General features: G+C 34.0%; 3 pseudogenes; 2 read left to right on the plus strand and 1 right to left on the minus strand.

Annotated features, from left to right (window-relative positions):
- LOC107700053 (DNA polymerase kappa-like) overlaps window positions 1–3,272 on the plus strand; it is a 7,073-nt pseudogene extending 3,801 nt beyond the window's left edge.
- Window positions 3,273–5,347: 2,075 nt separating this feature from the next.
- On the plus strand, window positions 5,348–12,018 carry LOC107700054 (ankyrin repeat and death domain-containing protein 1B-like; annotated as a pseudogene).
- A 368-nt stretch (window positions 12,019–12,386) lies between these two features.
- The window catches only part of LOC107700084 (centrosomal protein POC5-like), a 9,780-nt pseudogene continuing 7,555 nt past the window's right edge, over window positions 12,387–14,611 (minus strand).

The following is a 14,611-nucleotide window of genomic DNA, read 5'->3' on the forward strand; positions in this document are numbered from 1 at the left end:
TATAGATATATATGTATATCACATCAACAAGGATACATTTATTTAACCCTTTAAGTGCCACCCCCCATTTTTGAATATAGATGTGAACGTGCACTATTCAAACTTAAATTGTTATAATTCATGAACGCTTTGGAATACAGAGGTTGGACTCTTTTTTAAGACAATCTGCAGATTATTACAAAAGTGGAATCATTTCAAAATATTAAAGTATCAAAAAGTTAAAAAAGTTTAAAAGTTTACTGTAAAGAAAATGCACTGTACTGTTTTTATTTTATATAAAATAAATATTTTTCAAAATATTTTTGAATCCAAAATTGCTATAAAATTAAAGCCTTATGTCTAAATAAGTTATGTTCCAAATTTGAAGTTGATATAAAAAAAATTGAGATTCCTGAGAGATTTTATTTAGGGCGTTATACCACAAACAGCCACCGGGGGCCATCAAAACACCATTGAATTTTTTAATGCATTTGTCTGTCACAAATGTCTAAATATCTCTTGTCAATATTACTTCTATCACAAAATATCCACCAAATATGGAATCTTGATCAGACCTTTCCGACAATATGTATTTTGTCAAGATTATAAAAAGTTTTGATTCTAAAGGACCATAATACATTTTGTAATATGACACCTGACTCCACCCACTAAGGGGGAGGAGACCGGCAAAAGATTTTAAAGTACCATTTCCATGGTAACGCAATGTCCGATTTCAAAATGGTTTTCACAGGACAGATTATTACAAAAGTGGAATCATTTCAAAATATTAAAGTATCAAAAAGTTAAAAAAGTTTAAAAGTTTACTGTAAAGAAAATGCACTGTACTGTTTTTATTTTATATAAAATAAATATTTTTCAAAATATTTTTGAATCCAAAATTGCTATAAAATTAAAGCCTTATGTCTAAATAAGTTATGTTCCAAATTTGAAGTTGATATAAAAAAAATTGAGATTCCTGAGAGATTTTATTTAGGGCGTTATACCACAAACAGCCACCGGGGGCCATCAAAACACCATTGAATTTTTTAATGCATTTGTCTGTCACAAATGTCTAAATATCTCTTGTCAATATTACTTCTATCACAAAATATCCACCAAATATGGAATCTTGATCAGACCTTTCCGACAATATGTATTTTGTCAAGATTATAAAAAGTTTTGATTCTAAAGGACCATAATACATTTTGTAATATGACACCTGACTCCACCCACTAAGGGGGAGGAGACCGCCAAAAGATATTAAAGTACTATTTCCATGGTAACGCAATGTCCGATTTCAAAATGGGTTTCACAGGATGAATTTTGAGGTTTTAAGCTTTCAAATGATATGTAATTTATGATTATTATTACTAAGATATGTTACAGAGAAAAAAGACAACGAAAAAAAGAACGCCAACGGGCCCACCGGTGGGCCGGTGGCACTTAAGAGGTTAATGTATCCTAAGTTCAAAATACAGTAAAAATACAGTAAAAACAGTCATATTGTGAAATTTTACAATACTATTAAAATTACTTTTATTATAGTTTGAAATATAATTTCTAAGCCTTCAGAAATCATCCTGATATGCTGATTTGCTGATAAAGAAACATTTCTTATTATCAATGTTGAAATCAGTTGTTCTGCTTAATATTTTTGTGGAAACTGTGATACATTTTTTTCAGGGATTTTTTGATTAACAAAGTTCAAATGAACTGCATTTATATTAAATAAAATGTTTTGTAACATTAGACCTATAAAAGTCTTTACTGTCACTTTTGAACGATTTAATGTTCCCTTGCCAAAAAAAATAAAAATATTTGTTTATAATATACAGTATAATTTAGTCTAAACAAAATAAACTATGAACTGTATAATAATAATAATAATAATAAAATATTATTATTAATAACACAGTATTTTGTTTTTGTAAAGTTTATTGTATCATGGCATACAATATTTCTAGGACTTGTTTTTTTTTTTTTTGAGGCATATGAAATCTAAACGATTCATCATTGCAGTGTTTGACATCATGCACAAAGAATCAGACAATACAATCAGATAATTTTTTTTTTAATCTGAAGCTACCTTAGGTGTGTTTATTTCACATAATAAAATTCAGTTTCTGAAATTCTCATGCTAATGAAGAGATGTGTGATGATTTTCAACAGGTGTTTGAGTGTCCGGCTTTATCAGCGCTGAAGATAAAAAGCCTCTTCAGAGGAGTATAATGGGATTCCTGCAGAAAGGTGGATCTGATTCAGGCAGTTTCACGCAGTGTGCTGGATCTGCACTCAAAGCAGAAGAAGACAGTGATGGTGCCAGTTTCCTAAAGCTACCGTCCACTGAGATGAAAGTACCTTCTGTGTCTGAGCAAATACCTAGAGGACCCCAGCAGCAATCGTTTTTTCAAAGAGCACAGTTGAAAAGACTTCAGCAGCAACAGGAACAAATATCTGTCATCACTGGTACAGACACAACAAACAATAGTGCTGACGCAGCTGCTGCTACACAGACAGATCTATCAACAACAAACACTCAATCAGACACAACAAATACAAACTCGGGGACAGACGCAACAAGCTACATAAACAAAGCTGCAGTTTTAAAGCCATCATTTAAAATCTCAACCCAGGTGCTGCAGTGTCTCACTTGTCCTGTGTGCAATACAGAGATGAAGGATGTAAACCTTACAGTCTTCAACAGACATATTGATGAATGTCTGAAGGTCAGTGCAGAAATGAAAAAAATTAAAAGAATGCAAGGAATTGCATTGGTAATAATAATGTTACCATGCTATACAGAAGGGAAATGATTATAATACTTTTTTGTGTGTGTGTTTTACAGGCCAATTGGGGGACCAGAGAAGAGTTTCTAAAGTGAGAGAAAAGAGCAAAAGGTATTTAACTGTGCACCAAATCAGCATATTAGAATGATTTCTGAAGGATCATGTGACACTGAAGACTGGAGTAATGGCTGCTGAAAATTCAGCTCTGCCATCACAGGAAAAAAAATAATTTTAATATATATTAACATAGAAAAACGTTAAACTATTTTACATTATTGTATTTTTGAGCAAGAGGAATTGTTCATAAAGATCTTACTAGATCTTACAAATCTTACTAGCCCTAAACTCTAACACTAATGTATATTATTTTTGTGTCTCCTGATTTTTATGTATTTTAACTACAGGCAAGGATCATCTCCTCTTCCTCCCTCGAAGGAAATCAAAGTGTTGAGCACAAAACACACAATCTACAAGTTCTTCAAAGGCAACACCAGACAGAACATCTAATTCCTTTACAAATTCAGACAGATCATATCATTTAATTTATGAGGATGAGACATTATAATCCATGAGAATTTTGCTGGATTTACTTAAGGGAATATGTTGATGGAACAAGTAAGACATGCAGACTGAAGAATTCATATATGGTGAAGAAAAGCAGATCTTTACTAAAATGACCATAACAGATGTTTCTGTGAAGATGATATACTCTGGCACAAAGCTGAAAATCTGTTTGGGTATATTTTTTGTATTTATCGAAATGAGTATTTGCATGGTAGAAAAATGCTTCATATATATATATATATTCTTTTTTGACTTGCTTCTTTCAGTATTTAAGTAGATCATTGATGTTATATTTACATTTATATATCGAATGACTCGAATATTTTTTTAAATAATTTTATTCTTTGCATAAATTCAGATTAAAATTTTTATGGATGTTGTAAAGCACTGTATAGACCATGACATAAGATAATTTGCACCTAAAATTAATGTGAAAAAAAAAATTACAAATTGCCCTCTTGATCTCATGTAATGGTACACTCTAAAAAAAAAAGGTTCTTCAGCGGTTCTTCAGCGGTTCTTTGGAGTGGTTAAGGTGCTATATAGCACCACTACCGTGTTGGCTGTTGCAATAGTGTTTATAACGCACATATGTAATGGCAAGGAACTTACTGTAAAATCTTTTCATGCATCTGAGTCTCTGGTTGCATATTATCAAAATCTTTATTCTTTTATGAGTTTTGTATTATTGCAGCTCTACGATACAATGTGACAATGTGAGAAAATTGTATAAACCACTTTTAGAATTATGGGTTATAAAGAGGTTTCAGTTCTGTTCCTCATAGACATAAAGAATCAGCATGTGAATCTCAGCAATGGTGACAAAATATTTTGATAATTTTTATATGATTTTTGAACATTACAAAACAGGGCAGTAAAAAGTCACAACAAAAATAAAAGAAAATAGTAAGATTAAAAGAAAATACTAAGGTAATGCAGCTGCATAATTTATTCATGTAGCAATGCATGCTGGGAGCCATGGATGAGTTATGATTGGTGCACCATTGTTGAGAAAAAGTGCTATATGGCACCTCTTATGGTTCTACATGGCACCATTTGACAAAGGTGCTATATAGCACCTGTAAAAATAGGTGCTAAATAGCACTAAAAGTGGTTCCCCTATGATTACGAGCCAAAGAACCGCTTTTAGTGCTATATAGCACCATTTTTTTTAGAGTGTATGGAAGAATAAGGTATAGGGTGTTTTTCTTTGTTTGGAAACTAATTAAACAACTTTATTCTTTCGGCTATTTTTTCCCCAAAAGATATGTTAAGATGGTATTTATATTATTGTAAAGAAGTACACTACAATTCAAATGTTTGGTAAGAATTATTAAATGTTTTTGAAAGAAGTCTCTTATGTTCACCAAGGCTATATTCATTTCATTCAAAATGCAGTAAAAATTAGCAATATTGTGAAACATTATTGCAATTTAAAATAACTTTTTTTGTTTTAAGTCTTCAGTACACTCTCAGAAAAAACGGTACAAAAGTTGTCACTGGGGCGGTACCTTTTCAAAAGGCACACCTTTGTACCTAAAGAGTCCATAATGGTACCATAAAGGTACATATTAGTACCTAAAGTGTACATATTAGTACCTAAAAGGTACAAAAGTGTACCTTTTGAAAAGGTACCACCCCAGTGACAGCTTTTGTACCTTTTTTTCTGAGAGTGATATGGTTCAGAAATCATTCTAATATGTTAATTTGGTGCTTTTTAAAATTATTTTTATTATCATTGTTGAAAACAGTTGTGCTGCTTAATATTTTTGTGGAAACCAAGATGGTTTTGTAAAGGCTTTTTTCGATGAGTAGAAAATTAAAAGAACAGCATTTATTTGATATAAAAATCGTCGGTGCTTGAAGCCATTTAACTGTATGTACTCTGGGTGAGAGCCATAGACTGTAGCGCATATCTTTGGGGCGTGAGCTCTCAGTGCAAACAAAACCATCCACCTGGTGTATTTTACAGAATACAAGTCTCCCAACTCAAAGAGCTATGAAACCAGTACAGCACTATGGAGAGGAGAGCTCAAGCCTTAAACGACTACATCCTGAAGCAGCCTGTTTGGAAAAAGGAGAACCTTAATCCCAAAACATGGTTAAAAACAGACCATGTCAAAGGTTTCATTGAATTTATACTGCAGAAGGACATTGGAGAAGATCATGACAGTAAGGAAATGTGTGAGTATAAATTTTCCTTCCTGATTCTGTTAACGATATTTTATACCTTTTACACTTACGATGATTCCTCAATACTGTTCATGTGTAATTAATCGTGAAGCAAATTGAGAAGCAAGTTGCAGTTGCTCTGAATAGCTTGTTTCAAATTTTGAGTTACATTTTTTATTCATAAGACTGATAAAGACTGATCTCAGTCTACCATTCTATTTTCAACCATATTTAAAGGAATATTCTGGGTTCAGTACAAGTTAAACACAATCAACAGCATGTGTGGCATAATGTTGATTACCATGATTTCCACATCTTTCTTTTTTTTTTTTTGGTAATCAATAGAAGCCACAAATTCTGTCACCTTACACTCTAAAAAATGCTGGGTTAAAAAGGGACAAACCCAGCTATTGGGTTGTTTTGACCCAGCGGTTGGGTTGTTTTGACCCAGCGGTTGGGTTGTTTTGACCCAGCGGTTGGGTTGTTTTGACCCAGCGGTTGGGTTGTTTTGACCCAGCGGTTGGGTTGTTTTGACCCAGCGGTTGGGTTGTTTTGACCCAGCGGTTGGGTTGTTTTGACCCAGCGGTTGGGTTGTTTTGACCCAGCGGTTGGGTTGTTTTGACCCAGCGGTTGGGTTGTTTTGACCCAGCTATTGGGTTGTTTTGACCCAGCGGTTGGGTTCAAAACAACCCAATAGCTGGGTTTGTCCCTTTTTAATCCAGTGCTGGGTTATATTTAGAGTGTAGCTTCAGTTGTATTGAACTTAGAATATTCCTGAATACTGAAATCAGATTCGATTTCCAGCTCACAAATGTTACTCCAGAAGTTGAAGTGTGTACTATTGGCCTGTCTGACACAGCATTCATTTATCACACTCGACATCATGTTTTCCAGTGGTTCTTAAAGTAAACACCCAAAACACAAACTCTACTCAGTGATATTTACATATCTCTGTATACATCAAATAGAATAGTAATTTACTTTAATAGTTTCCTGTAGTCACTCCTAATGAAAAATGTTCTAACAAAAAATACCATGGTTTTGAAACATAGTACCATGGAAAAACCATAGTATTTATATTGGAGTATATGTAAATACCATGCTGAAGCAATATGAATATGGTGCCACTGAATACATCACTGTTTCGTGGTATCATCACAAAACGTTTTGGTAAAGTACTAGTCAGTGCTATTCAACTAATCATTGCTTCTCGGGAGAGGTGTTATTGTCAATGCCAAGAATGTGATATGTCAGTAAACTGCTCCTAGCTCACTTACACACGTGTGTGATGAGTGTTTAAGAGCAGAATTTGCACTTTAGCAAATACAGACTGTTTGTTCTCAGACTATTTGTTCTCTGAGCGGTTCTTATGAATCTTGTGTCTAATGTCAGCACGGTCAAACTGCTCTTCATTATGCTGTGGCCTTCAGTAATGTGGAAGCTGTTGATGTGCTCCTTCGAAGGAGAGCCAAACTAGATTTACAAGATAAGGTATAAGTTTGCCCAGTCATGAATGATTGACATGGTTTCCCTTAAGATCAATATGAAACTCATACTGTGTTTCTGCAGCATGGACTGACTGCTGTTCACTTAGCAGCATGGTTTCAAGTTACTTGTGCAAGCTGGAGCTGACCAAAGCATTGAAAATACGGTGAGCTGTTCACTTACTGTACACTGATTAATTTTATTAATTTACATGGATTAGTCTACAGTTGCTGTGGCATTTCCATCTAAATGTACATACTACATTAAATCTACTATTCTATAATAATTGTATTTTTCTTTTTTCTCATATTCTATTCTATTCCATTAGCTGTCAGGCTTCCATGCTCTTTTTCAGTGTACTACTCCTAATTAAAGTTCATTGAAACCTCAAATTTCTTCCAAAATGTGACCCTGGACCACAAAACTACGTCATAAGTAGCACTTAAAATACATTGATTTTCTTTTTCAATGAACCATGCCAAAAAGCATTAGGATATTAAGTAGAGATCATGTTCCATGAAGATATTTTGTAAATTTCCTACCGTGAATATATCAAAAATGTATTGTGTATTGTGGTCCAGGGTCACAAATGTACTAAAGGGATATTTTTTTCCTAAAAAATTTCTAGGGGTGCTAATAATTGTGGCCAACGTGTTTTGAAGAAAAATATATATTTCATAATGAGATTTTCCCACCTCTTACAATTCAAAAATATCAAAAGGATAAACAATACAGATTTATTTTCATAGTCGTCCTTGCTCAGGCTGGACTATTGCAGTGCTCTCTTGGCAGGTCTTCCAGCCACTATGAATAAATGTATATGTAAATGCTCATATTTACCAATGGGGCTAATAATTCTGCCCATAACTGTGTGTGTGTGTATAATAACAATATAACATTGCATTTCAACTCTCTCTCTCTCTCTCTCTCTCTCTCTCTCTCTCTATATATATATATATTACTGACAGCCTTCATGTGCAATCAGATCTCTGATGTTAATTACATTTAAATAGAACAAGACTAATTTTGATTTGTTCATGTTAGTAGAAAAGTAACTCCTTAGTCCTTCTACCTGTCAGTGCTTGCACATCACAGACTAATGCTTTATTAATAGAGTCTGCTGGGAGTGCCTGATCCCGTTTTAGTACATTGGGCCCAATGTAAGACTAATTAAAAAGTGTATTTTTACATTATTAATTTCTGAGTTTCACACTTAATGAATGTGAAATGACAGGCCTCCTATTTTTTTATGTACACACTCAGGACCGCGCGGCCATGGGAATACTGATACGCAGGTTTGAGAACGGCAGGAGCGTTGTCGAAAAACATTTCTCTCTCCTCTAGAGTCCAGCTGGCAGGAAAGAAACCAAACAAAAGCAAGCAAACAGTTCAGACCTATATATATATATATTACTTTAACACCACTGCCATTAAAATTAGTAACTATTTCTTTTATGTACATTAATTTAACTATTTCTGAAATTTATTTCACTTTCACATTTCACTTTTTTATTATTTACTTTTTTTTAATTGTCTCAGTAAGATTTAAATACTGTAAATATTATTCTAATTTGGTGTATTATTGTTTTAAATCATGTTTGTTTTCCGTTTGAATTGTGTACATTGCAAATGCCATTGAAATGTGAGTGCCAACATCTGCCACTGTAATTGTATAACACCTCATATAGCTTATTCATAATGCTGAACATTTAGGACATAAATGTAAATCACTTTGTGCTCAGGAGGGCCTGAACATGATGCACTGTGCTGCCATGAACAATCACACTGATATTGTGGAGTACATTGTTGATGACCTGCAAATGGGAGAACTTGACAAAGAAGACCAAGTAAGGAAACAGCAGTTACAATAAAAGCAAGAATCTGAATAAAATGAAACACTCAAACATAAAGTTGTGCGTGTTGTTTTTTCTGTCAGTATGGTAACAGGTCTTTTGCCCTGGCTGCTGCACACGGCTGTGTTTGCATGCTATAGATGCTGATGGAGGAACCTTACAACATGGCCACCATGGAGGAAAATAAGGTTCATTTATTGCATCACTCAGTTTGTAGATGCCTTTTTAGTTCACAGAAAGGTACATGTTGTAGCTATAATAGTTTTTCAGCAGGGCCTGGTTTTCTCTGGTTTGATTGACAGGTTGGGGACACACCTCTGCATCTGGCAGCCAAAAATGGTCAATGTGAAGCACTGCAGTTACTTCTAGACAACTTTAACATTCGCAATGAGGTCAACCAGGAAAAACTGTCCTTGTCAACACAGAAAATGCATGAGAGTGACACACACATTTGATGTATCTGCGTTGTGTGTAGGCAGGGCAGACCGCTCTGTATCTGGCAGCAGATGGAGCTCATGAGGACTGTGTACAAACCCTGCTGGAGGCACAATGTGACCCAACATCTTCACCTTAGTATGTACTGAGTATGTACAGAGGTGATGATTTTAAACGTCCCTTTTGAGGGCAACGGTCTGTTCCATCAGTGAGATTGTTTTAATCATAGTATAAAACATTCAGTATTCAGCATTGTTTGAACGGTAACCTGTGATGATTTTCAGAGCAGAAGCAGTCCTCTGCATCCAGTCTGTGAGAGGGGCCACTTTCCTATTGTCAAACTCCTCATCCATAGTGGAGCCCAAATAAACTCTCAGAAGCAGGTGAGAAATTTTCAAACAAAGTAACATTTCATGTTTTTTTTTCTGCTGCTGTAAGTTTTAATACTACTGAATTAAGACTAATATAAATTTTAAGTTAAACCCATTCATGTTAAGCATAAATACACCGATGCTATATTAAACCATTAAGATTGATTGACTGATTGATCGTTTCAGCATTTGCACACTCCATTCCATCTAGCGGTGGTGGTTGGGGGTGGGGTAGACTGCCCTCCATATCGCCACTGAGATGGGGAAGGTGGATGTGGTGGGGATGATTCTGAAAGCTGGGGTGGATCTGGAGATTCAGGAGAGGGCGACAGACCGTGTCTGACATTTTACACTGCCTGATAAGAGTTTTAAGAAGGCCGTAGAGAAATAGGCTATTTGCGAGAAGTTATTTTGGTATTTCTAAACAGCTCTTGGAGTGGCGGCTAGGGGGAATATGGTGATTATTGTAGACATGATCATCAAAGCTGAGAGATATTTCAGATGGAAGCAAAATTTTCAAATGGTAGGTATTCAGATTTCCAATGTGGGTCAAAGCAGACCGTGAAATAAATGGTATTGTGTTATAATCTCAGTCAGTTTCTATTAAACCTAGTGCAGGAGGTGTAATGCAATATTAAAGCATGTATAATTGACTATTCTGTTCTGTTCTATTCCATTCTATTTAAAAAAAAAAAAAAACCTAGCTATGTGTAGGCCTACTGTGCTAAACTAACTGAGACTTGTCATGGCACTTGTATACTGTTGTTCTCTCGTTGGTCTGATTGCTTCTATTGTTCTCATTTGTAAGTCGCTTTGGATAAAAGCGTCTGCTAAATGATTAAATGTAAATGTAATAATTCCATTCAGAAAGGTCACCACATCACATTTATTTGTACAAGGGTTGCATATGTCAAAAATGATCATTCTGAATAACAGCGAACATGGACTAATAATATTCACTATGCTGTATATATATCTGTGCTAATTTCAGCACCTAGCTTCTGGTGAATCTGGCCTTTCTCAGAGCTGGATGTTATTTGATTACCCTTTCAGACTAATACAGATGCTATTGAGAGCCTTCACAGCGAATCACCTCTGACGTTTAAATTAGATCACTCTCCTGACACGAAGCCGGTGTGCAATATAATATGGGACCTCGCATACAAACACCTCGAGCACAATGACTGGAAGAAGTTGGCGGAGTTCTGGGAGTTCACAGAGGATCAGGTGGCTGCAATCGAGGAGCAGTGGACAGGTCAGTCAAGATGATTTGGGATCAGATCTTTATATTCAGACAAACTTCAAAATGAACCCCAAACAGGACGTTCAGCAGCACCAACAGGCAATGTTAAATCAACAACTGAAGGTTGAGGCTAAGAATGTTATTCTAAAATATGCACTAGGCTACTGCTCAAAAGAATGGGGTCAGTAAGACTTTTCTTTTTTTAAAGAAATTAAGAATTTTTTAAGAAAACCTGTTTCATTCAAGTTGTTATTTTTGTATAATTAATTATAAATGATTAGCCTACATCAGAATGATTTCTGAAAGATCACGTGAAGACTGAACTAATGGTTGCTGAAAATTCAGTTTTGTCATCACAGGAATAAATTACTTTTAAAATATATGAAAATATAAGTCATTTTAAATGGCAAAATATTAGACAAAACTGTTTTTACTGTAGTTTTGATTAAATAAATGCAGGCTTGGTGAGCATGAGACTTTTAAAACCAACCCCAAACTTTTGAAAAGTAGTGCATTTATAAAAATAAATGTTATTTGAATAAAATTAAAATGTTTGCAAATATTTAATTACTGCTAATTAATATTTATAATATAATAATGGTCAAATTATTATTTCACAATTCCATTGGAAGAAAGCTGATCTTAGATTTATAAAACATACAAATCCATAAGATATGTTACAGATAAATCTGAATCAGTGACTATGACTCTAAGGCCCTTAAAAATGCAAGTATTTAGTTGTACTAGGTCCTAACAGTTTCCAAGAGCATGGGAACAGGATGCATCTGATCTGGCTTCATGGAATCATGATAGAAGGGAGCAGCCCAGCCAAAGGCCTGTATGAGTGCCTGCTTTCTGTTGGGTTTACAAAGATTGCTGGTAGGATATATTTCCATAGTTTTATTGTCTTTACAGTATGCAGCAAAAAATACAATACAAAAAACAATATGGCTTTGTAACTTCTTATAAAGTATATATTTATGCTTTCACAGTCTTTTACCACGCCCCTTACAATAAAATGAGCAGGAACAAAACAGTGAAATCTCATTGTATACATTCTGTCTCATTCCCAGAAAAAAATAAGAATGGAAGGAACAAACACTGATATACGGAAATGCACAGTTTCATGAAGGAGCTACAGAAAAATAAAAAGACTGCTATGAACTAAAAACAGCACTTTAATTTCTAATTAACACACATGGAGATCCAGCAATTAACTTACTACCTGTGGATTAAGGTACAGTACAAACTAATACAGTAACTGACTGCTCTGAAACAATAATTCAGAAAATTGTCGCAGATTTTGACTATGGCTATGTAAAACATTATGAAGTAAATGGTGACAAACAACTTTAATAAATTAAAGAACATCACCACATCACGTAATAAATAATGATTAAAATTTTGGCAATTTCAGTATAAAAACAACTTGCTTTCATTTATGAAAAAATTAATAAAATTTAGTATCAAAGATGTATTAATCTAATTCAAAGCCTTGACAAATCACCTACTATTGAGTTTCAATATCCAAACTCAAGACCTGACAGATAAATGAACGAGTGTGTGTTTGTGTGTGTTTGTGTGTTAGTCCACAACTTTGATGGAGTGGATGTGAAAGGTGGAGGAGGAGGGGCCTCTGGGTTGGCTGGAGGAGCTCTTGCTACTGGAAACAGTCTGACTCTGAAGAGCAGAGCGAGGGGACTTAGCTGCTGTTGCCTGGCCAACAGTGAGCTGTAAATGGTGAAAAAAAAAGAGGAAATTGAATGAGTATTAGTCAGTCATGTGATCAGCTAGAGACAAAAAAGCAGGAAAATCTGACCACGCCCCCAGCCCTTATTTAAAAAAATATATATCTTATATTGTAATAATATATACTATTGTCCTGTAAAAATAAAGAGCAGCATTTAATAATCATGAAAGTTATTATAATATAATATAATACAATACAAGTATTAATAGAATTGTTATTATTAAAGTAACAATGTTTAGAAACATTACAATCATTAATGATTTTGAAATAAATCTCGTCTGCCCACCAAGGCTGCATTTATTTAATCAAAAATAAAGTAAAAACAGCAATATTGTGAAATAGTGTTACAAATAAAAAAAAAGTTTTCTATTTAAATATATTATAAAATGTAATTTATTCCTGTGAAGCAAAGCAGAATTTTTTGCATCATTACTCCAGTTTTCAGTGTCACATGATTTTTCAGAAATCATTACAATTTGATTTGATTCTCAAGAAACATTTCTAATTATTATTAAAGTTGAAAACACTTGTGCTGCTTCATATTTTGTGTTGAAATGGTGATGCATTTTATTTTTCAGGATTCTTTGATAAATAGAAAGTTCAATGAACAGTATTTATTTGCAATTATCAAATATTTTTATTAAATGCATTAAAACATTTTAAATGCCTTGACTCTTCACTCACTTTTCATCTCAATGTATGATGAATAAAATGATTAATTTCTCTGTCTTTAAGCCTTACCAATAGGGATGTTCATTTTAACCGGGTAACCGTTAGCCGACCGTTAAGAATTTTTGACCGATTAATCAGTTAAACGGTTTAAAAAGTCATTTATTAATTATTTTCAGTAATTTATCAAATATTTAAAAAGGTTTGCTGCATGGTTAAAATACGCTACGCGTATATAAAAAAATGAGTTTTTTTAGAAAGAAAAAACAACGCAAGTCGAGTATAAGTCGCATTTTATTATTTCATTCAGAAATAGGCCTAATGCGGACGCAAAATGTTTACAAACATTATAATAAACACTGTAAACATAGCTAGGCTATTTTACTTCGCCTCACTCCACAACAAAGCCTTTAAATTAACAGCATTTAGAAAAGAACAAGAATTAAAAATATAAGAAGCTATAGCTATATTAACGACAAGCCAAAACGAATTAATTTAGGCTAAAACGAAACTGAAACCAACGTTGGGTCTCTCATTTGACACAAAATCAAATGTTTCCGTATTCGCGATGTATTTGAATGCCAAAATATTATTTATTATGTAGCCTACTTCACTCGCGTTCCAATATCCACGTAAAACAAAATGTTTTGCATAACATCATTCACGGAGGTACGGTGATAACGCTTAATGGCACAGACTTTACTACATCTTTGAACTGAGCAGTGTGTTTTTTTCCATATGTTTGACTGACTGTATTTTATTATGATAATGAATAGGCTGTTCTAATTTAAAATAATCTAGTCGGTTAACGGTTAATAATCGGTTAACGAGCGTCGGTTGTTGGTTAGGAAAAATAACCGAAATGAACATCCCTACTTACAAAAATTGTGTGAGGGTATCATTGTTTCCACAAAAATGTTAAACAGCAAAAACTGTTTTTAAAGGGGTCATATGATGCTTTTTTAAAGATCATTATTTTGTGTATTTGGTGTAACAGAATCTTTTGTAAAATAAGCCTAAAGAAAAATAGGATGCCGCTTTCTGCCATCTGGTTTCCTTTCGCCACAAAAATGAACCGAAACTCTGCATACTATGCTACTTGTTGCACAGTTTTTCTTTCTTTTTCTTAATTTATTATTTCAGTAAAAATATATTTCGATATGATATGACCATGTGAATCCTCATGTTCTGCTTAGGGCTGTTGCGGTGAGGGAATTTCCCTTGCGGTAATTTTGAGTGGCTCAATAGCACGGTATGCGGTATTATCGCCATACACACACACAATATATATATATATATATATA

The sequence above is a fragment of the Sinocyclocheilus anshuiensis genome, unplaced genomic scaffold, assembly GCF_001515605.1.
Source record: "Sinocyclocheilus anshuiensis isolate Anshui unplaced genomic scaffold, SAMN03320099.WGS_v1.1 scaffold983, whole genome shotgun sequence".
Classification (NCBI taxonomy): Eukaryota; Metazoa; Chordata; class Actinopteri; order Cypriniformes; family Cyprinidae; genus Sinocyclocheilus; species Sinocyclocheilus anshuiensis.